Source organism: Schistocerca gregaria, chromosome 2 (assembly GCF_023897955.1).
Source record: "Schistocerca gregaria isolate iqSchGreg1 chromosome 2, iqSchGreg1.2, whole genome shotgun sequence".
Lineage (NCBI taxonomy): Eukaryota > Metazoa > Arthropoda > Insecta > Orthoptera > Acrididae > Schistocerca > Schistocerca gregaria.
The window spans coordinates 167,367,422-167,393,389 of NC_064921.1; positions in this window are offsets into that span (position 1 = coordinate 167,367,422).

Genomic DNA, 25,968 nt, shown 5'->3' on the forward strand with positions numbered 1-25,968 from the left:
TGTATCGTTTGGAGCTCTCCAACTTCGATAGGCAAACATTCTTGGAAATTACCTCCACTTTTATAATGTGTGTGGATTATGCATACCAGCAGGACAAATTTTAATACACACACTATACTCCGTTCGGCCAGAGAAGCTGGGTGCTCCATAGGTTACGGTGAGATGGTATGGCTGCTTCGCGTGTCTACCATGAACAATCGAATATCGCTTTTAGGTTCACGTTTCTACGGTAACGCCTGAATCACCTCTAGGCGCCTGTGGTTTCGAGTCGGTGATGCGGTGCGTACGGTTCTAAAAGTTTGCGTGTTTGTAAGGCACTTATAGTGAAGGTGAGTTTCTAGACATTTGTCTTTATAGTAGCTTCTTGTAGTGTATTAAAGACAACGTCTGGAAAAGGAACTCCTCTGAAAGGTGAAGACAGTCTATGTGTTTCTCTGAAAAGGAATTGGCGGTGGCGATCGTTTGATGCATACCGTTTTGTAAAGTAGTGGACCGAGTGGCATAAGCGTTGTATATCTGTACAGTTACAAAGAATGAGTGGCTAATCGGAAGGAGGTTGCACATTCACCGCTGGAAACTCTATTCTTGTGACGGTGAGAAAGACAAGGATGAGGACATGATGTGCGGCGATATTTTGTGAATAGCGTGGCACGTACTGTCCAAAAGTCCTCCATTATCACTATCCGTTTCGGTTAATAACCAGTGCACTTTACATGTAAAGCAAGAAAAGTATTAAAAACCATGGAGTACAGTCAGTTGTACAGGAACCGAGTCGACTTTAGCGTCCGAGTAACGCGTGAAAAGATTGATTACAATTCACATGAACTTGAAAGAATTTGTGGATACTTTTTCTCTTCTAATACAAACTTCTTGCCTTGCTTTGAGAGATCGAGGCTCAATTTGCGTGTTACAATGATTTTAATTTAATATCAATGTTTTGTGATAATACGACGACGCAAGTCGGTAGTCTTCGCAAGTTTTTATCATGCGTATTTCGGTATCACCTTATGGCTTTATTTGTACTGCTGTTTGTATTGGTACACAGCTCAAGTAATGTCTTCCTTACCGCACTTCGTTAAGTGTCGTGAGTCTTGACTATGTGTGTTGTATTTGTATCGGTATCATCTTTAGCTTTTTATACTTCTGTCTGTTTTCGGATCTTTGCATTGATATCGGCGTTTAAGTTGCGCTATGCAGGTCAAGTGGTGTTTTCGACTCTACGTATCGTCAGTTCACCCGATTTTTTGCGTTGTGTATTGTGTTGGTATTGACTCTTGGCTTACTGTTTCCATCCCCCTTTGTTTATCTTCGTGCGTTGCTGTCAGACTTTTCAGTTGATGATATACATCAAATGCTGATTTCGATATCGCATTCTGTTAGCTTTGGCTGTTTGTACTGGTGTCCTCTCTGGACTTTTGTATCCGTTTTTCGTGTGAGCTATGAAATTCAGTTGATGTTTTCTATAACGAATTTCGTTAGTTCTCGCAACTTCTTGTCCTGTGTATTGGTAATGGATTTTGAGTTTCCGCTTTCGTACTCGTTTTTAGCGTTCTGTTTTGCTAACATTCCTTTCAGTTGAGTAATACAGATCAAATGATTATTTCCGTATCGCATTTCGTTATTTTGGATAAGTGTGGTGCTATCACAGTTTTTTGTTACCAGTTTTTGACTTCTTGTCATGGTACCGGTCTTTTGGGTTGAATTATACGTGTCAAGTGATGTTTTTGTATCCAATTTTGGTTAGCGCAAATTTGATGTTTTTTGCTGTCATCGTGATTTTGTGGTTGTTATTTTAGTTTCACCGCGCCCTGAAACCTCCAAATCTCGTGGCTGTCATGTGACATTCAATATTTCTTACTAGGAATTTATACGATTCTGTATTTTATTTTTAAATTTGAGTGCCATGGGAACGGATAATGTCATTGGTTGCCATTTGGAAATCATATCTTTGTGGAATTCTACTGTTTGTTATGAAGTCATCGGATGAAGGTAATGAAAGGTATTGAAGGCTTTGGTTTATGTCACGAGGTGGTATAACCTTAGCACTTATAAAAGCTCAAATATTATTTGAAGACATCTATTGTAAACAATCCTAAGAGATAGTGATGAGAAACGGAGTTATTGCATGTAAAATATGGTACGTTATATGCTTTACTCATATTGGTTGACAGTTCCACGATAAACAGAGAAATGGCAACTCTGTCTCTTATTTCGGATTCTCACTAATGGCAGCTTTATCAGGACGTGTGGATGTTAACAGTTGTACATACTAATAACATGGCTGGCAGTATTAATAAAATTTGCGGTGTTCCCAACAGAAAAATGCTTTTCAGGGACGTTATGTAAGAATCCGAGGACGATGTGGATAACTACGCCTGAAATAAAGATCCTTAATATATTCCGGACTGCAAACCGACTTCTGAAGTCGTTACTGATCGGGTATATGCCAATAATTATTTTAGCAAGTGAAGAATTTGTGATTTTAAAAATATATCGTTACTATAGAAGTATTTTAAGAAAAATACTTATCTGAATTAAGAAATCACTATGATTTACATGAAATATCACTGCACAATTTCTCAAAGCAACGAACTTTTCCCTTAGCATTGTTTACAGCCGCGGTCTTCATTCATGTATCACTTTATGTCTTATTCATATGTTAGTGGTATTAACAAAGCCCAGTCACACCTGCTAAACAAACAGTTATCCCTACTGAGGAGGTCATATGTCAGATGTAAATTATAAATAAATCAAAGTGTAACTGACGTGTACAAATGTGTTATGAGAAACGAATGAAAGTAAAGATGCACCTTGCTTTGCCTGTTACCAACATACGAGTACATTACAAAACATACAAAAAATATATATGAACTTTTGTAACTTTAAGATGTAGGCCCTACAACTGGACATGTACTCTACGCATTTTTGTTGTTGTTTTTGTTTTTTGCAATGTACGGGGACTGTGATGACGGTTTTTAACTTAACCGTTAGTAATAGTAAAGAGTAAAGGACAAATAGACAGCTGTCTGTCATACGTTACATTAAATATGCAATAGCTGGTAGCAATCACCTTAAAAAATTGTTGGATATTAACAGATCTCACGAGAATGTAGTTAGACAGCAATGTCCACGTGTATTACATTAGGAAAGAGTATCTGGTCCCTAGAAAGTTCATTATTTGACCATCACATATCGGGTAAACCTCTCGCAGTTCGGTAAGCCGTCCATTTGTTTTAAGGAGTGAAAAGCGTTAATAAAACGCGGAGACTTTTTGATGTGGAGTTGTCGTTTCTCTCCTATTGTACTAGAAATAAAAATGATGTGCTCCTCTATAGCTCGGTGGTCAGCCTATCTGACTGCAGAATTCGACTCCCAGTAGCGCCAGGGATTTGTAGCTGGTGGAAGGAACATAACTGGATGCACTCAGCCTCGTCATGCCGACTGAGGAAGTGGCAAGAAGTGGTGTTTACGAGGTCTGGGAAACTAGCAACAATCCGTAGGTCGGAGTGTTGATCCCATGCCCATCTACACCTCATCTGAAAGACGTCATTGGCAGATGATGGCGTGGTGAGTGGTTGGAACTGAATGGTCTGACAGGACCAACAGACTAAGCTTCAGCTTTAGTACGTCGAGAGAATATAACATGGATTCATGAAACGTGAACTGACGGGGGTCACACAGGACCGTCGCTTGAAAGCGAGGAGAGGAGAATAGGATCTCACTCCCCATCGACGACGAGTTCGTTAGAGTGTTACAGATAACTGGGCCACTGTGGAAAAGGAGGGAGCGATTGATTGAGTAGGGACAACATTAACACTTTAAGCATCTATTTAAAAATTACGAAGTCGCATCTGCTTTTTCATTGACAACCCAACAACATTACTCAATACAGCGTAAACATTCCACATGAAATTAGTTCCTTAAGAAAACTAATATTACAAAAAAGACATTACAACCATAACAATAAAATTTATAATTTAACATCATAGAAACTGAGCCCTTTATGCGGTCTTTCAATTATTGCTCTACCTGAGTAACTTCAGCATCTTAATCTTACTAAAACCAGTAGTCAGCTGCCTCCTTTCCACACGTACTCACGAGGCGCAATAAGCATAACCAGATAAAGTTTCAAATCCTCTAAACTTACCAGAGTGAACAAGTGAATAAACAAATTTTGTTTAGGACTTAATAGAGGACTCAATGGTAAGCAAATGATATTAAAGTGCGCTAATATTACGTCTGATACAATTACAAATGGGAAGTCTGGTTATGTCAACAACCGCTGTTCCACCACACACATTGTTTAAATATATGTTCCATCCCTCTACCTCAGTCCACATAAATACAAGACAATGTCAGCTCTTGCACCTGAAACAGTTTAGTGTCAGACACCAGAAATAACAATAATTTTTAGAAGGCAAATAGCTTCAGCTACTGCCACTTGGCACCACAGTCCACGCAAGCGATCTTAACTAGCGTGATAAATGAACAAGTAGACACTAGTGAACATCAACTAATCCCATAATTAGTAACAACTTCTTATGAATCTCTTTAACATAATAAACTCACACAACCATTTAGGCTCTGCATCAAAGGCTGCACAGTCCACAGAAGACAAAGCTTTAACCACAGACTGAGCAATGTGATACCGGCAAACCATAAGTTAGCTTTCGGCCATGATGATGAGCCTATAATATTGGCGAATGTACGAGTATTTCGCGAACTTTCCATTAAGGCCTTTTTAATACTCCACGTATATGGCCACTTGAATTGGTTCAGATGAATATGAGCGCTATGGGACTCAAAATCTGAGGTCATCAGTCCCCTACAACTTAAAACTACTTAAACCTAACTAACCTAAGGACATCACACACATCCATGCCCAAGGCAGGATTCGAACCTGCGACCGTAGCGGTTGCGCGGTTCCACACTGTAGCGCCTAGAACCGCTCGACCACCCCGGCCGGCTACTTGACACAGTCACGTTGTTTAAATATCTGGACGTAAGGTTACAAAGCGATATGATAGGGAACGAGAATGTAAGGATTGGAAAAGGTAAGGGTAATGGGTGACTTCGGTTTCCTGGGAGAATTGTAGGAAAGTGTGGCTCATTTCTAAAGGAGACAGCACATACTACGCTAGTGCGACCTGTTCTTCGGTACTACTCCGGTGTTTAGGATCCGCACCAGATCAGATTAAAGGAAGACATCGAAGCAATTCAGAGACGGGCTGCTAGTTTTGTTTCCGATAAGTTCTAACAACACGGAAGTATTACCAAGATACTTCGGGAACTCAGATGGGAATCCCTGGAGAGAAGGCGGTGTTCTTTTTTAGGATCGCTATTGAGAAAATTTAAAGGAAAGGCATTTGAATCTGACGGCAGAGCGGTTCTGCTGGCGCCAAGATACATTACACGTAAGGACCACGAGGATAAGATAGGAAAAATTAAGGCTCATAAGGAGCCACATAGATAGACATTTTTTCGCGATTTATTTTCGAATGTAACTGGAAATGAAATGTCCAATTACTATTCAGGGTACCCTTCGCTACCCACCATACAGTGCCTAACGGCGTATGTGTGTAGATGTATGTGTAGATGTAGACACACTCATTGTATTCTTGTTGAAAATCATTCTGTCAGTTTACTGGAGTAGCTAGTATGGTGCACAGCTGGTTAGAAGAGCTTGCTAGATCAATGAAATATCGTCGTCCCAGAATTTGCGGCCCGAAGACTTCCGGCAATAAGAAATCACCCTCATTCTGCCAACGGCTTTGTCAAAGATGTCGGAGGAGCGAACAAAGGTTCAGGGCACTTTCTTGTCGTACGCGTGGGAAACTGCTCCTAAAGGCGGAAGAATCAGCAATGATCAACGGCATGAGGATTCAGAAGGCAATGAAAACCACTGCATTAAAGACACGTAATGTGTATCCAGAGGACATGTGGCCTGTAATTGAAGAAGTGTCAAGATGAAGATTCCGGAATAGTCCCCCACTCGGATCTCCGGGAGGAGACTGCCAAGGGGGAGGTTACCATGAGAAAAAGATTGAAAAATCAACGAAAGAATAGCGTTCTACGAGTCGGAGCGTGGAATGTCAGAAGCTTGAACGTGGTAGGGAAACTAGAAAATCTGAAAAGGGAAAAGCAAAGGATCAATCTAGATATAGTAGTTGTCGTGAAGTGGAAACAAGACAAGGAAAATGGTTTAACAGGAGCAGGTTTCGTTATGAATAGGAAGGTAGGGCAGAGAGTGTGTTACTGTGAACAGGTCAGTGACAGGGTTGTTCTTATCAGAATCGACAGCAAACTAACATCGGCCCGATAGTTCAGGTATACACGCCGACGTCAAAATCTGAAGATGAAGAGATAGAGAAAGTGTAAGAGGATATTGAAAGGGCAATACAGTATATAAATCGATATGAAAATATAATTGTCATGGGAGACTGGAATGCAGTTGGAGGGGAAGGAGTAGAAGAAAATGTTACAGGAGAATATGGGGTTATGACAAGGATTGAGAGAGGAGAAAGAATAATTGAGTTCTGCAACAAATTTCAACTAGTAATAGCGAATACTCTGTTCAAGAATCACAAGAGGTGGAGGTATACTTGGAAAAGGCCGGGTGATACGGGAAGATTTCAGTTAGATTGCATCATGGTCGGTCAGAGATTCCGAAATCAGATACTGAATTGTAAGGCGTACCCAGGAGTAGATATAGACTCAGATCACAATATAGTGATGATGAAGAATATGCTGAAGTTTAAGTCATTAGTCAGGAAGAATCAATACGCAAAGAAGTGGGATACGAAAGTACTAAAGAATGACGAGATATGGTTGAAGTTCTCTAAGGATATAGATACAGCAATACAGCAATAGGGAACAGCTCAATAGGCAATAGAGTTAAAGAGGAATGGACATCTCTAAAAAGGGCCATCACAGAAGTTGGAAAAGAAAACATACGTACAAAGAGGGTAATTGAGAAGAAACTTCAATTGATCGATGAAAGCAGGAAGTACAAGAATGTTCCGGGAAACTCAGGAGTACATAAATACAAACCGCAGAGGAATCAAATAAATGGGAAGTGCAGGGAAGCTAAGACGAAATGCCTGCAGAAAAAATGTGAAGACATCGAAAAACAAATGATTGTCGGAGGACAGACTCAGTAGACAGGAAAGTCAAAACAATCAAATGGTTCAAATGGGTCTGAGCACTATGGGAGTTAACAGCAGTGGTCATCAGTCCCCTAGAACTTAGAACTACTTAAACCTAACTAACCTAAGGACATCACACACTTCCATGCCCGAGGCAGGATTCGAACCAGCGACCGTAGCAGTCGCGCGGTTCCGGACTGCGCGCCTAGTACCGCGAGACCACCGCGGCCGACTCAAAACAATCTTCGGCGACATTACAACCAAGGGTGATAACATTAACAGTGCAACAGTAATTCCCCTGTTAAATGCAGAGGAGAGAGCGGATAGGTGGAAAAAATACATTGAAAGCCTCGGTGGGGGGGAAGATTTTTCTGATGTGATAGAAGAAGAAACAGGAGTCGATTTAAAAGACATAGGGGATCCACTATTAGAATCAGAATTTAAAAGAGATTTGGAGGACTTAAGACCAAAAAAGGCAGAAGAGATAGATAACATTCCATCACCAATTTCTAAAATCATTCGCGGAAATTGCAACGAAACGACTTTTCACGTTGGTGCGTAGAATGCATGAGTCTGGCGACATACCATCTGACTCTCGGAAAAGCATCATCCATACAGTTCCGAAGACGGCAAGAGCTGACAAGTGCGAGAATTGTCGCACAATTAGCTTAACAGCTCATGCATCCAAGTTGCATATAAGAATAATATACAGAAGAATGGAAAGGAAAATTGAGGATGCGTTAAATGACGACCAGTTTGGCTTTAGGAATGGTAAAGGCATGAGAGGGGCAATTCTGACGTTGGGGTTAATAATGGAGGCAAGACTAAAGAAAAATCAAGACACGTTCTTAGGATTTGCCAATCTGGAATAAACGTTCGACAATGTAAAATGGTGCAAAATGTTCAAAATTTTGAATGAAGTAGTGGTAAACTATAGAGAGAGACGGGTATATACAATATGTACAACAGCAAAGAGGGAATAATAAGAGTGGGCGACCAAGAACGAAGTGCTCGTATTAAAAAGAGTGTACGGCAAGAATGTAGCCTTTCTCCCCTACTGTTCATGAAGGAAGCAGTGATGAAAATAAAAGAAAGGTTCAGGAGTGGAATTAAAATTCAGGGTGAAGGATGTCAATGATACGATTTGCTGATGAGGTTGCTATCCTGAGGCTGTCTGCTGAATTGAATGAGCAGCCTAATAAGTACATACTATTGATTGAGAGTAAATCGTAGAAAGATGAATATAATGAGAAGTAGAAGAAATGAGAACAGCGCGAAACTTAACATCAGAAGGACAGTCACAAAGTAAATGAATTTAAGGAATTCTGATACCTAGTAACCAATAACGGAGCAAGGACGACGTCAAAAGCAGACTAGCAATGGCATGAAGGACATTCCTGGCCAAGAGAGGTCTACTAATATGAAACATCGGCCTCAATTCGAGGTTGAAATTTCTTGGAATTTACGTCTGGAGTAGTATGGTAGTGAAATATGGACTGTGGGAAAACCAGAACAGAAGAGAATCGAAGAATTTGAGATGTGGTGCTACAGACGAATGTTGAAAATTAGGTGGACTGATAAGGTAAGGAATGAAGAGGTTCTGCGCAGAATCGGAGAGGAAAGGAACATGTGGAAAACACTGACAAGGAGAAGGGACAGGGTGATAGGACATCTGTTAAGACATGAGGGAATGACTTCCGTGGTACCAGAGGGAGCCGTAGAGGGCAAAAACTGTAGGGGACGACAGAGATTGAAATACATCCAGGAAATAGGTTGCAAGTGCTACTCTGAGATGAAGAGGTTGGCACAGGAAAGGAATTCGTGGCGGGCCGCATTAAACCAGTCAAAAGACTGATGAAAAACAAAAAGTACACTGTTGTTGCTAGAGCCAGTGTAGATGAATAGCTATTTGCCCTATGGGTACCCAACTTTACAGGACTTGCTTTGTAATTACTGTCATTGTGATGGCTTGCCTTTAGGCACTGGTGTTAGTGCGGCGACGTTGGGTTGAAACACAAGCATCAGTGTGTAATACAGTTACAGACAGCCAAAATGGGTCTGGACAAGATGAGCAGAGTTTCATTCGTAAAGCTGCTTTAGCATAACAACAACAACCGCGCCGGAGTTGAATAACATGATTCATAAGTTCGAAGTAACTGGTGATTGGGAATTTCTCCTGGGAGAAACCGACGGCGAGCCGCGCCACTGATTGTTGATGGAGCTACTTTTCCCATAGCAGGGAATGCTGGATGTAGTGTGCGATCTTCAAGCAGTGGACGAGCTGTGTCACGCAACTGAACATTCCGTGATCCACCGTTCGGAAAGTGAAGCCAACAGTTGCGAAATGGTATTTCTAGTGCGGTTCCACGCTGTCGTTGACACAGATGGTTGCCACACTGGGCAACGTGTTGAACACGGAACGTAAACATGGTACATAGTTAACAAATATTACACTCTCATGTGGAAATTAAATCGGGTTTATTTCAGTGGTTCATTCGTTATTTCTCTTGCGCATGTACTTACATATGTTTCTACAGTTTCAATGTCCTATGATAAGTCGTTTGTCATGGGGGACCTCTGAAGTAGCGACAGTTAAAGTATAATCAACCTTCAATAAAGGGCACCTAGTATCACTGGCAAGCGTCAGCGATCTTTTCGTATCTAACTGAAGCTGTTCATCACGACGTGTTCTACCACCTCCAGATGTTTGTTGTAATGACCTTGAAACTTAATGTATGACCTTGCCATTAATTTTCTGATCTTTACTCTTATTTCAGGCAAGTATATTCTGTGGGTGAGTTAGTGTAATAACATGTTTCTTATATTGTATGTAAATTGAAGATGGAGAGTGGAAGAAACGAAATGAAAGGGAGAGGATCACTGTGTGCTGCCTATTCTTTCGGACATGTCCGAAAGATAAGACACCACGCATTTATACAACGTTTCTTGTGTTTTACTTCAAGCCGTGATCGCTTTACAAAAAATTAGCTATTCATGGCGCTTCTAGAAGTAGCGTAGCAACCGATCCTTTCTTTCAGACACGTTACGCTACAAATTTATTTTCTCCCCAGTTAGATTTGGTGCCTCCTCATTAGTCATCCGATCTACTCAACCGATCTTCAGCGTTCTCGTGTTGCATCACATTTCAATAGCTTCCATTCTCCTTTTGTTTGGTTTACCGTCCATGCTTCAACACTAGCCCTGCTACCAAGGGGAAAAGAAACATTAATGGCTTGCTCTTGCCACATGTACCTGAGGTACTAACCAAACTAAAATCATATGACTTGTAACAGATATAATTATTAGTCAGCAAATGACGTAAATACTGATGCAACATTGTTCCGTAGGCTGTCCTCAGTGACCTGTAGAAGTATCTATACTTATACCCGTTACAGGCTGTATATGTTACATACGTTAACAAACTCCTTTTTTCAGACACAGTTTTCTCGCTATCGCCAATCTGCATTTTGTACTCAATCTACCTTGGCCACTTTCTATCCTTCTGCTTCTCAAATTTGCAAATCCAGTACTCTCAGCGCCGCCTGAATAATCCAACTATTTTCTATTGGTATTGTTTTAATTTTGTTGCAGTTCGTTTTGTAACCTCTTTTCAAGACAGTATCCAGTCCGTTCAACTGGTCTTCAGGGAGGTTTATAAGATTAGAATCTCATAAGTAAATCTCAAAATTTTCATTTATATTACCTGAATTTAACTTGCCTTTCCAATTTTACCCTCGGTTTCCTTTACCGTTTGCTCAATGTACGGGTTGAATGACATGACCCTGTCTTACTTCCTACGCAACTATGGCTTCCCTTTCATGTCCTTCGACTATTATCACTGCTGTCTGATTGAAGCACAAATAGTAGATAATTTCCCTCTCCGGTATTATCACTGATAACTTCATAAATTCAAAGAGTTTATTCCCGTCAACACGGTCGAAAATTTTTTAAATATGCAAACATACCTTCGACGATCACTCTCCCCTCTCTCACACCATAGACCTTGCAGCAGTAGGGTGACTGGAGTGTGTTGCAGGAACAGACAGCTGTACTGTAGATTCGACCACATCAAAGAGTATCTATGGAAATGTCAGACTCCAATATGGTTGCTGAAGAGGGGGAGCAGCGTTTCCAGTAATTTCCGGGGCAGCAGGCTGGATGTTTGACTAATCTGGCTGGCTTTGTAGCTTCAGCCAACATGGCCTTACCATAGTGATACTGCGAACTGTTGAGGATAGGGTGAAAGTACAGCCGTTACTTTCCCTGGGGAGATGAGTCCCTACTATAAGACCTAACGATGACTGCATCAGCCTGAGTAAAATATTCCGAATGTAAAATAGTCTCCTGTTTGCGTTTGCGAGTGTCGATTACATTTGAAGATGACGTCGTTTGGAATATATGCTGTTCCTTGTATGTGTTGAAAGACTACTCTGTGTGTGTGTGTGTGTGTGTGTGTGTGTGTGTGTGTGTGTGTGTGTGTGTGTGTGCGCGCGCGCGTGTGTGTGAAGCGGCAAACACTGGCATCACGTAACAAGTTCAGCAGTAAACATTTGTAATCGGTACTGACCTTCTTCCCTAGACTTGGCAGCTGTGGAAGTTAACTCGTTAAAAGTATTTCACTGCCTGAATTACTAATGAAAGTGATCTGTTTAAATTTATGGTTTAATCTAAAATCCCTGCAGGTGCTGTCAAATGAAATACTTTACTAACAGCCGCTCACATACTTGCAGATGACATGATGTTCGCTAAGTAAAAAGACGGCAACAGAAAAAAAGAGTACAGAAAATATGTCGCAAACAGCGCCAATAATTGCTTAAAACATGCTGTAACATACACTAAAATAAGGTAGTATGAAAGTGTCAATAGGAAACTATATCTCAAAAGACCAATCGTAAAAATCTAATAATGTGTTACTGTGTTTCTACAACCATGCCATTTTTTGCATGTTTTAGATTAAAAAAACCCACTGATGATGGTGATGTTTGTCGCCGAAACTAGTTTTGCATAATAAAGAAATAAACGAATAACAAGGTGTTATGCATCAAGGGGGGACTCAATTTCTGATATTACTAAAATGCATTTGGTTGTTATGTGGTTTAACAATTTAAATGGCTTCGTGGTAGACAGAGTGAATATTGGAATAATTAATTAATTTAAAAGGTTGTGCCTTGGAAGTGTACATATAACACATGATTAAACTTTAATGCAAAAAGGGGGACAACCCGTCAAAAGTAGGTGTTTGTGCTGTCTGTTGTACGTAAATGAATAAATGAAAACATATAAATGCAGCTGCCAACAGCCTTCCACAGTGCTAACACCGGTTCCCGTCAGATCACCGAATCATCGAAGTTAAGCGCTGTCGTGCTTGGCTGACACTTGGATAGGTAGCCGTCAGGGTCTGCCGAGCGCTGTTGGTAAGCGGGGTGTAGACAATCCTTGTGAGGCCAACTGAGGCGCTACTGGACTTAGAAGCAGCTGGTTCCGGTCATGAAAACTGACAACGGTCGGGAGACAGGTGTGCTGACCACATGCCCCTCTGTATCAGTATCCAGTGACGCCTATTGGCTGAGGATGACACGGCGGTCGGACGGTACCGTCGGGCCTTCCAAGGCCTTCCAGGTATATATGCAGCTGACTACGACAGTAATGTCTCCACTAATATACCTGCATACCCAAAGGAAACTTGAAGCATTGATGCATTATAGGCTGCTCTCATAGGCGTCGACTGAATCCTACGCCTGAGACACATAAAGATTTGTGTATCACATAGTCTCACTCGGCCAGTCTCACTTCGGAGAAGTTGAAAATTACAAAAAAATAAATGCCACTCTACTGTTGGTGGGATTACTAGTAGAGACAAAGTCGCATAACAAATTAAAGTTCTTAGAATACATAGAAATGACAAAAGCCGGAAAGAAAAATCACCTCAGCAATATACTTTTAAACAAATACATAGTGCGGTGCACAAAAAGAAGGATATTTCAAATTACTTGGCCTCCGACCACCCTAACAAAGTATCTTAATGATAGTCCTGGCACTATATCACAGACAAATCATCATTTTCTGGCGCACGTTTAGACTTATTTCCGTTAGAAAAAAACTACCTCGACTACATATATCTGCAGACGCGCGAATACCGGGTGGATACACTGTTCCTAGAGGAAGACCACCAGACAGATGGGACAAAAACATCAAGAAGGTCGCTGGTAACACCTGGCAGAGAACTGCCCAAGACCGTTCCACTTGGAGAAGACTGCTGAAAGCCTACCTGAATCCACGACTCGAAGAGGCCACATCATTTAATGATTGAATTGGCTGCTGATGATGATGATGATGATGAGACTGTTCCATGTGGGTGGCTCGATTAAAAGCATTCAGGGGATCTTCAGGTCCCTATCCCCCATAAGACTGCAGTCTCTGGAAAAAAAAACGACATAAACAGAACTTCTAAGACTTTAGAATACAAAAGCCACTTAGGAATCACATAAAAATATTAACTGTTGCAACGCATTTCACACATGAAGCATAACTGGATCTCAATGAAGAAAACTGCCTATGAGGCTATCAAGGTTTTCGTCTTCACTCCACAGACAACGGAACGGAACGGAACTCTCATACTCAATATGTTTGCTTTCCACGCTTACCTTGCAGGTCTAAAAGAAAACGCGAAGATACTGTAGTTACCAACCCGTGTGTCATCTGAATCACTTGTGTCTAGCCTCTGATGTATAGCTGCGGCTAGGTCCTTACGAAGAGAACCGAGGCTAGGAAGAGATACGAATTTCAGCGCATGGCGCGCAAGACGAAGCCAGTTTTATCTTTGCAGACGATTTTATTATCACTGAAATAATACAGAAACACACTGAAATTAAACGAATTTGCAAAAGAGAAGTGTTTTATTATACATATCATATTGCATACTCGTTTTCTGTGGGGGACAAAGCTCATTCCAAAATCGTTTTACACAAAGTCACTTGTTCTTGGTCATCACCGGCGTCCAAACAGTCCAAGATTATATTTTGCCCTTTTAATTAAGAGAGATACAGAAAATAGAACTTTTCGGAAACAGAAAAATCACATACTGTGCTGCAGGCACCAAACCATGGATTTAGTTTCTTCGAAAGAAATAAATTACGTCACACTTCTGACTATTTTATTCAGTTCAGCTTCTCTTTTTCCGGATTTAATTTTGGTACTTATAAGTAATTTTTCTCTACAATATGACACTGTGCCACGTGTGATAAACAAGCATTTCGAAACAATTTAGCTAAGTCTGACGTAAGCATCTGAGACCATGCTTTACTTACTCGAGTCATTATTTCATTAAAAAAAGATCTGAGCTCTTGGTCTGATCTGTCTGAAATGAGGGAAGCGCATGGGAAACAGTCCCTCTTGTCATCAGGCACGATAAGCGTAATTAATTCGAAACTTAAACGTTGGCCCCATTTATGAAAATTCGGCCACCGTGACACTTTTTTATCATTTCACCTTGAGCTCTATATCTAGTAATGAGAACAAAGATTTCTCTTCTCAGGAGTAAATCCGTGAGGCTGCTTACATCTTGTGGCTTGTACAACAACACACCAGGGCTGTCGCTAGTTTTGGTCTTGTTAACCCATGTCTCGTGAAATCTAAATACATATTACTGTTTGACCAGTGTTATGTAAATGTCTCTTATCACCAGACGGGTTCGCACTAACTTGGATGAAGACGAATTGCCTTTTATTTCCTCATATTTTTCATGGAACTTAATTTTTCTGGCGATAACGATATCTAGCGTGTTTCTTTCAGTCTGTCAGACCTAAACGACTCAACATTCTCAGGGTCCACATGAGGAGTCGGATACTTGATTTGTAGTTTCTCTTCATTCCTGCTTACTTCAACGCTGGTAAGAAAGTTACTTGTATTTTGCTTCTCCCTTACATTTTCATGACGAATTTCCCTTACACTCCATTACATGACACTCTTAACGATGGCATACATGATCTGAAACGTAGTAAAATCCACGCTTTTATACTTTAGTAACATGTTTCTTTCAGTCTGCTGCTTTCAGTCACTGAATTTCTACAGCAGACCGTTTCAACATTCTCAAAGTGGAACAAACTCACTCTTCAACACAGAGCGCTCTTGTTTAAATGTGACATTGAATATTACAGAACCTATAGTATACTTCTGTAAATTAATAAGGAAACCTAGATTTTTTTGAAAACATGAAAGAGAAAAAAGATACTTGCAAAAAGCAAGATGTGAACTGGAAATATTTTATTTTTATCTTTTTAGCTCCACCTGCCCATCGACAGAGTCTGTGTATTTGATTGTATTCTGTAATAAATGCTTTAATCATCGATAGAAAACCATCCAACATTTGTAACAAATCATCTCTAAAATGATGTTTATATTGGTAACTCCTCAATACACCAATGTTTTTAAATGTCGTATAGTCATACCACGTAAGCTATGACGTAGCAGACCACCAAGTACAGGCTTCTACCCAGTATGACCTCTCCCAGTCTTCACATGTGTCGTATAAAGCGATTTTGTATCCCTTTTGCCACATTCCCCTCTATGGAGCAAATATATGACATTTCAGATTTCGCTGTCGCGCTTGAGAATGCTCTGCAACACGGAATTCCACATTGTGACCAGCTGCACGAACGCGTCCCGTTGCACGTCCCAGATCAGAACAGCTTAGCGCTGCAGCAGCATCACGATGGATTACAAGGGGTAACCATAAAATTTCAGCTAAAATCTATAACTATTTACTCGTTACATGTCTGCTGTACTGGTAAATAATGAAATCCCCGCGCCACAGCACTATAGCACACTGCTAAAGCAGCTGAAGCCAATTGTAATTGTGCATACCATAAGGTAATTCGTTGGCTAAAGATGTCACATGGTTCTGCCTGACACAGCTGCTACATTTGCGGAGCATACTTGCGCAGTTTGAGTCTATTTATCAGCATGACGTTGTAGCCCCTCCATCTGCTACATTGATTCGATTGAAAAGGATATCGCAAGGCCACTATCCTCTCCTGAGGTAGTCTGCAGCACAGCTACTGTAACTAGTCCTTGATATCCAGGATACTAACACTGAGATGGAATCGATTCTGCGTTACTCATATACATGTTCTATTGAGGACAGACGTTTGGAGCACCTGAAAATCATGCAGATCTCTGCCCAGCTGGCCGTTAAACTCACCCGCGACTGTCACCCTTGGTAGTTCAGAACTGGGATTCAGAGTTGAAAACAATGAATGATGTGAATAAAACATAGAGTCTACTTAATAGTACGTAGGATCTAAATTTAGGGCCGACTGTTTCTGAAGCGAGTAATTTGATGCTAAGTGTAGGTAGATTATTCTGTTCAGTCGGAAAGCGCAAGCAGATTCTCCAGGAGTAGATACAACCCAAGGGCAAGATACGTCTTGTTTTCACTGTGAGTCAACGATCGCCTGTCCGTGAGAGCTCACAGCTATTCTGTCTCTGTATCGCCCCCCCCCCCCCCCACCCTTTTTCCCTCTCGACCCATTGTACTCATACCAAATGTTAATTGCATGTAGAGGATCGTGACGCGCAGGTCATGCTAGGTTAAGAGCCAATTATCGACAAGCCTTCCAGTGAAAGTGAAAACGCCGACAAGACCACAGTCAGCAAAGCACAGCTCGTCAGTTCGATATCACAGTATATGATTCTGTTACAAAAATCTAGCATACCGAAGGCAAAGTCAAGAAAGAAGAATGTGTGCAATACTATTGTATATAAATACTCCCATAGAATAGACAAACAGTACAGTGTTGCAGAGATTAATAATCTGTTCGCTAATATGAAGAGTCAAAAGAGGAGACAGATCCAAAGGAAACAAGAAATAAACCAATTAAACTTAAAGACTGGGAAAAGGATTTACTGATGTTGCTCCGCCACGAGGATAATCCTGTTCTCAGAAAGGTTCCTGGTGTCATTTGAGTTGGTATCAAGCACGTATCAGATGATGCTAAGAATTGCGATAGAAATGAAGATTAGAGGGAAACGTCAAACTCAGGTACGTGCCCACTTGTTGCTCCTGCGACACCAACATCGACATCATCGACGTATATTTGACCTGGAGTGAAAATCGTTGCGGTATATGAAACTGAAGAAACAAAAGACTCTTCTTTACCGCATCTTCAGAGAGTTGTATTGTTGAAACAATTGAAATTACAGAACCTTCAAATAGAAAACCAAAAGAGAAACCTAGAAAAAATTGTAGAGGACAAACCTACTCAAACGTACTATCAGTGTGAAAAATAAATACTGTACTGTTATAAGTTTCATATTACCATATCCTTCTCATTTCTTTCTTTATTGTCCAAACAAAATAAATGTCATTTTATTGCTCTCTTATAATTACGTGAATTTCAATCATAATTATATTGCTTACTTGTTGCTTAATGTCAGGAGTGTAAACACTGGATGATTGAACGATGGGAAAATGTTGTGTGGAGTGACGAATCACGTTACACAATGTGGTTAACCGATGGCAGGGTGTGGGTATAGCGAATGCCCGGTTAACGTCTTCCGACAGCGTGTGTAGTGCCAACAGTAAATTTCGGAGGGTCTAAGGCGCTGCAGTCATGGACTATGCGGTTGGTCCCGGCGGAGGTTCGAGTCTTCCATCGGTCATGGGTGTGTGTGTTTGTCATTAGGATAATTTAGGTTAAGTAGTGTGTAAGCTTAGGGACTGATGACCTTAGCAGTTAAGTCCCATAAGATTTCACACACATTAACATTAAAATTCGGAGGCGGTGGTGTTATGGTGTGATCGTGTTTTTCATGAAGGGGGCTTCCACACCTTGTTGTTTTGCGTGGTACTGTCACAGCACAGGCCTACACTGTTGTTTTAAGCACCTTCTTGCTTCCCACTGTTGAAGATCAATTTCGGTATATCAACTGCATCTTTCTACACGCTCGGGAACCTGTTCATATTGCACGGTCTGTGGCAGAGTGACTACACAACAATAACATCCCTGTGATGGACTGGTCTGCACATAGTCCTGACTTGAATCCTATAGAACACCTTCGGGATATTTTGGAACGCCGACTTCGGGACAGGCCTCACCGACCGACATCGATATCTCTCCTCAGTGCAGCACTCCGTGAAGAATGGTCTACCATTCCCCAGGAAACCGTCGAACACTTGATTGAACGTGTGCCTGCGAGAGTGGAAGCTGTCATGAAGGCTAACGCTGGTCCAACAATTCCGGCATTACCGATGGAGGCGCCACCAATTTTGTAAGTCATTTTCAGCCAGATGACCGGATACTTTTGATCCCATTGTGTACATCTTCTAATAGTGAAAGACTTAGCTACAACTCGGTTTTGTTCACATCAGCCACTGCGAAGCTATTCGTCACCAGTCCATTATTTCCGGTGCCGGCACCACTCCATACACAGCCCTTTGTGTTGTGGTGCTAATGGCAGCCTAGGCATGTCATGGGCTTTACCTAGCGCGGCCACTGCTAGTCTCCGACCAAAGGGCGTGAGATGAGACAGAACGTCGCAGGGAGTCCATTACTTGTGCTCTGAAGGCAGGCGCAGATGCGAAAGGGCTACGATGTGCTTGGTGCACAATGCGGCGATCCTCCCTCGTAGTGTTTAGAGGTCGACGACAAGTACGCCTGCCCTCACTTTGCTATGCGGTACAAAATCGAGCCACTGTCACATCCGAACGCACGAAGAATACAAGGGCTAAAACCTGTACGGAAGGAGGCGTAGACAAGGACAGGCAACACAAAAATTCACGTGGGAGGACATAACCACAACCAAAGACTCCGAAACCGAGAAATGAACCACCACACTAAGTGAACATGACTCAGAAGGAATCAACACGTAACGGACCCAAACCAATACATGGCACTGCATGCCCTAACACAGTCATAAAAAGCACAACAGGCAGTAACACTCATAAAACAAGCACAAACACCACATACTAAGACTCCAGTAATAATGTAACGTTACTTGGGAGGAGAAAGCTCGAAGAACCTTTATTCCGAGGCTCCTGAGTCCCAACGACACATTGCATATTGTTTAAAGTATATTGTACACATGCAGTAAAGAATTATTCGTCTTATTACATGTAGACAGAAGTACATTATCTTCTTTATGTAAAGCAACAATCAATGAATTTTATATAGCAAATGTATTTTCTGTATAAACTATGTGTGAAACTGAAAATGTTTTGTATTAAGTTATTTAAGGAATAAGGCGCCCAAGTAGCAACGAACTACATTCTTTTTCTGCCAACAAATTTACAAGCATAAGTGTATTCTTCATGCAAAGCTAAAATTCATAATTCCATGTTTCAAGTGCTCAATCAGCAATTAATCTAAATCAGTATCTATATCTATATATATCTAAAGTATCAAAAAGAATATACCGCAAGTACCAACAATTAGACGAACAAACAACTACTGAATATCATGCTCTAAGTAATATATGAATACAAGCAAACACAGTAAATATACATAAACACAAACTGTTGGAGATGAGACTAGCTCGAGGATCTACCGAGACCTTATAACTTGAAATAGGTAGGAATAGGCTACTATCAACAAAAGAGGTACGTAGACTATATTACATGTCCATTTACAGTATATCACTTCTCTCTTTCCGCCCCCGGTAGCTGAGTGGCCAGCGCGACAGAATGTCAGTCCTACGGGTCCGGGTTCGATTCCTGGATGGGTCGGAGATTTTCTGCGCTCAGGAACTGGGTGTCATATTGTCCTAATCATTATTTCATCCACATCGACGCGCAATTCGCCGAGGTGGCGTAAAATCGAAAGAGTTGCACCCGGCGAACGGTCTACCTGACGGGAGGCCCTAGTCATACGAAATTTCATTTCACTTCGCTATATAAAATCCAACTTATTTTCGCTACACTTATGGTTTTTTTTCTACATTTGCCTTTTATAAACCATATTCTCCTCAAGTAGGCAGAAACAAATTATATAGAACGACTTTAACAACTGTTAAGCATTCTATTCGCTGTAACCTTGGAATTTTTTTTATGTATTATGTTCTTTGTATTATTTAAAAAAGCATTAGCAACTGTATACCAATAAGAAGTCTTAGCTGTTCGATTTAGAATCATCCTACCCACCTTACATTTCAAGCCGGTGGGTTACTCTGTACTGTTAATGAAATAAATTAATAAATAATCCAAGCACACCACAAATCTGAATAACGCACTATTCTTCCAGCGAGCCAAATGAAGACCATAGTAAGGCTTCTTTGAAACTCTGTCAGGTGCTGATAACACTGCCTCACATGAGTACGCTGTATCTCAGTGACCTTCACAGTGATCAATACTGATGTTACAGTACGCAATGTTTGTTCAACATCAAAATTTTGCACTGGATTTTTGTTAACAGTAAAACACCAATAAGTACCACGACTAATACAAGGACATGAGACCATTATCGGAGAAAAAGAAGTTTTTACTATAAGGTTTGCAAGACCAGAACTACGCACGGCAAGATTTCTTTTATGTTATGGAGGTAAATTATCTTTTTGCACTGTTAACAATAGAACATCATCCGCAGCCCGCGTCCACCTGTAAAACACACCATAAAATCTGCTGCTCTGCCCTGCAGTCCCAAAAGCTGAAAGAAATAATTTTAGTTCACTATTACCTGTCCGCTCTTTGCGATATGATTGGTTTCATTTAATGAAGTTTGAATGCGCCACGGCAGCGGCTTGTTCGTTCGAAGCGCAGCTCTGCACAACGAATAATATTTAAATAGCTGAAAATGTCTTAAAAGGATGGGATAAAATACCAGGCAAGCTTATTACAAATCATAATGCAAGTTTTCACTAAGTAACTGTATATTCGAAACATTTAGACAGATTAAATTATTACACACCTTTACAAATCAGTACCTAATGGAGTACGTCTCTCAATCTTCACAAAAGAATGCTACACAAGCGTACAATATAACGTCACAGGTCTTTCCTACAAATTAATGTTCGGTCACTACTATTCATACGCGTTGTGACATATTCTCATGTTTGTTTGATATTTAATAATTATCGTCTGTGGCGGTTTCAGTACTCGCCGACGCAGATATTATCTTTTAAAATAAATCGGTACATAAATTCTATACAAGTATAAAACATGACACATAATGGTTTCTCTATATTACATAAAGTTCACACAATCATTGTCCACGCAATTACAATCATCCAGTTCAATTATTGTTTTCTCCTTTTTTTACCACATATAATGTGTGTTTAGCCAGGAGACGTTACAGATAGCAGTGATCTTGTTGGTCGACTCTGATAAAGCGCGTGACACAGCAAAACTTGGATCTTTTCAAGGAGCATATTCTACATCTACATCCATACTCCGCAAGCCACCAGACGGTGTGTGGCGGAGGGTACCCTGAGTACCTCTATCGGTTCTCCCTTCTATTCCAGGCTCGTATTGTTCGTGGAAAGAAGGATTTTCGGTATGCTTCTATGTGGGCTCTAATCTCTCTGATTTTATCCTCCTGGTCTCTTCGCGAGATATACGTAGGAGGGAGCTATATACTGCTTGACTCTTCGGTGAAGGTATGTTCTCGAAACTTTAACAAAAGCCCGTACCGAGCTACTGAGTGTCTCTGCCGCAGAGTCTTCAAGTGGAGTTTATCTATCATCTTCGTAACGCTTTCGCAATTACTAAATGATCCTATAACGAAGCGCGCTGCTCTCCATTGGATCTTCTCTATCTCTTCTATCAAACCTATCTGGTACGGATCCCACACTACTGAGGAGTATTCAAGCAGTGGGCGAACAAGCGTACTGTAACCTACTTCCTTTGTTTTCGGATTGCATTTCCTTATGATTCTTCCAATGAATCTCAGTCTGGCATCTGCTTTACCGACGATCAAATTTATATAATCACTCCATTTTAAATCACTCCTAATGCGTACTCCCAGGTAATTTATGGAATTAACTGCTTCCAGTTGCTGACCTGCTATTTTGTAGATAAATTATAAGGGAACTATCTTTCTATGTATTCGCAGCACGCTACACTTGTCTACATTGAGATTCAATTGCCATTCCCTGCACCATGCGTCAATTCAGTTGAGATCCTCCTGCATTTCAGTACAATTTTCCATTGTTACAACCTCTCGATACACCACAGCACCATCCGCAAAAAGCCTCAGTGAACTTTCGATGTCGCCCACAAGGTCATTTATGTATATTGTGAATAGCAACGGTCCTATGACACTCCCCTGCGGCACACCTGAAATCACTCCTACTTCGGAAGACATCTCTCCATTGAGAATGACATGCTGCGTTCTGTTATCTAGGAACTCTTCAATCCAATCACACAATTGGTCTGATAGTCCATATGCTCTTAGTTTGTTCATTAAACGACTGTGGGGCACTGTATCGAACGCCTTGCGGAAGTCAAAAACACGGCATCTACCTGTGAAACCGTGTCTATGGCCCTCTGAGTCTCGTGGACGAATAGCGCGAGCTGGGTTTCACACGACCGTCCTTTTCGAAACCCATGCTGATTCCTACAGAGTAGATTTCTAGTCTCCAGAAAAGTCATTATACACGAACATAAGACGTGTTCCAAAATTCTACAACTGATCGACGTTAGAGATATAGGTCTATAGTTCTGCACATCTGTTCCACGTCAGTTCTTGAAAACGGGGATGACCTGTGCCCTTTTCCAATCCTTTGGAACGCTGCGCTCTTGTAGAGATCTACGGTACACCGCTGCAAGAAGGGGGGCAAGTTCCTTCGCGTACTCTGTGCAAAATCGAACTGGTATCCCATCAGGTCAGCGGCCTTTCCTCTTTTGAATGATTTTAATTGTTTCTCTATCCCTCTGTCGTCTATTTCGAAATCTACTATTTTGTCATCTGTGAGACAGTCTAGAGAAGGAACTACAGTGCAGCGTGAGTAGCGTGAGTGAGCATCGTTAGCAGCCTTTGGGTGTATTTACGACTCGGGCGCGAGCAGCGAAGCGGCACAGCTCGTACTGTACTACGCGGTCCGCCCACGCACGCCGAGACCGGGCCGGACCACTATGAATCTCGCGGACAGCTTGGGCCGCCCGTGTTGGATCCGCCCTTGGCCTCTGCTCGCATTACAGGACGTCATAACGGCGCGTGGGTCCGCGCTGCAAGCGACAGCTGACCGAGATTTAACGTCTCACTCCCCGCTGAGTTATTTTATTGCCGCGGAAGAAAAACAGCTTATTGTGCAGTAGTGACGGAACTACAGTGTCGTGGCGTGCAGGTCAGTTCTCCCTGCCACACCCTACTGACTGTACATTCACAAAGACTACAGGTAACATCAGCGGTGTGGACAAAACTATACAAACGGCCAAAAACGCAACACGCTAACCTGCCTAATACGGTGTAAGACATACGTTCGCATTCGAAGCAGCTTTTAGTCGTCCCGAAATATACAATACTGGCCATTAAAATTGCTACACCACGAAGATGACGTGCTGCAGACGCGAAATTTAACCGACAGGAAGAAGATGCTGTGATACGCAAATGATAAGCTTTTCAGAGCATTCACACACGGTTGCCAGCCGGCTGAAGTGGCCGTGCGGTTCTAGGCGCTGCAGTCTGGAACCGTGAGACCGTTACGGTCGCACGTTCGAATCCTGCCACGGGCATGGATATATGTGACGTCCTTAGGTTAGTTAGGTTTAACTAGTTATAAGTTCTAGGGGACTAATGACTTCAGAAGTTGAGTCCCATAGTGCTCATGGCCATTTGAACACAAGGTTGCCGCCGGTGGCGACACCTACCACGTGCTGACGTGAGGAAAGTTTCCAACCTATTTCTCATGCACAAACAGCTGTTGACCGGCGTTGCCTGGTAAAACGTCGTTGTGATACCTCGTGTAAGCAGGAAAAATGCGTACCATCACGTTTCCGACATTGATAAAGGGCGGACTGTAGCCTATCGCGATTGCGGTTTACCGTTTCGCGACATTGCTCCTCGCCTTGGTCGAGATCCAATAACTATTAGCAGAATATGGATTCGGTGGGTTCAGGAGAGTAATACGGAACGCCGTGTTGGAACCCAACGGCCTCGTATCAGTAGCAGTTGAGATGACAGGCATCTTATCCACATAGCTGTAACGGATAGGGCAGCCACGTCTCGATCGCTAAGTCAACAGATGGGGACGTTTGCAAGACAACAACCATCTGCAGGAACAGTTCGACGACGTTTGCAGCAGTTTGGACTATCAGCTCGTACACCATGGCGCGGTTACCCTTACGCTGCTTCACAGACAGGAGCGCCTCCGCTGGTGTACTCAACCACGAACCTGGGTGCACGAATGGCAAAACGTCATTTTTTCGGATGAATCCAGGTTCTGTTTACAGGATCATGATGGTCGCATCCGTCTTTGGCGACATCGCGATGAACAGACATTGGAAGCGTGTATTCGTCATCGCCATACTGGCGTATCACTGGGCGTGATGGTAAGGGGTTCCATTGGTTACACATCTCGGTCACCTCTTGTTCGCATTGACGGCACTTTGAACAGTGGACGTTACATTTCAGATGTGTTACGACCCGTGGCTCTACCCTTCATTCGAACCCTGCGAAACTCTACATTTCAGCAGGATAGTGTACGACCGCATGTTGCAGGTCCTGTTCTACTGCTGCCCTGGCCAACATATTCTGCAGATCTCTCACCATTTGAAAACGTCTGGTCAATGGTGGCCGAGCAACTGGCTCGTCACCATACGCCGGTCACTACTCTTGATGAACTGTGGTATCGTGTTGAAGCTGCCTGGGCAGCTGTACCTGTACACGGCATCCAAGCTCTGTTTGACTCAATGCTCACGCCTATCAAGGCCGTCATTACGGCCAGAGGTGGTTGTTCTGGGTACTGATTTCTCAGGATGTATGCACCCAAATTGCGTGAAAATGTAATCACGTGTCAGTTATAGTATAATATATTTGCCCAATGAATACCCGTTTATCGTCTGCATTTCTTTTTGGTGTAGCAATTTTAATCGCCAGTAGTTATACAAATAGGTTGTGTGGGGTTTTACAGGGAATCTTATATCGTTCTATGCACACATGGTGTCTGTTCTTTCGAACATGTCCGAATGTACAGACACCACGCATTCAACTTTTAGCTTGGATGCACATTTATTTTTGGCCTCCAGCGGGTTTCACAATCTGACGTGCATGAAGGATATGGACATGGATGGCGGATAGGTGGCCTTAGGTGGGAGTGTTGGTCAGCCGGGCAGCGTACCGATATAGCCTGAACATTTACGATAAAATTGTGTCCAGGTGGAGCAGTGCTTAACGTAACTGCCTAGTAAGTAGGATATCCCAGGTTCGAGTCCTGGTCCAGCACGCATTTCCGCTCGTCGCCGCTAATTCCGCATAAATTTCCAATACATCTGACACACTATTAGACATTAAAATTACTGTACCAAGAAGAAATGCAGATCATAAACGAGTATTCATTGGGCAAATATATTATACTGGAACTGACATGTGATAACATTTTCACGTAGTTTGGGTGCACAGATTCTGAGAAATCAGTACCCACAATAACCACCTCTGGCTGTAATAACGGCCTTGATACGCCTGGGCATTGAGTCAAACAGAGCTTGGATGGCGTGCACAGGTATAGTTGCCCATGCAGCTTCAACGCGCTACCACAGTTCATTAAGAGTAGTTACTGACGTATTGTGACGAGCCAGTTGCTCACCCACCATTGACCAGACGTTTCAGTTGGTGAGAGATCTGGAGAATGTGCTGGCCAGGGCAGCACCCGAACATTTTCTGCATCCAGAAACGCC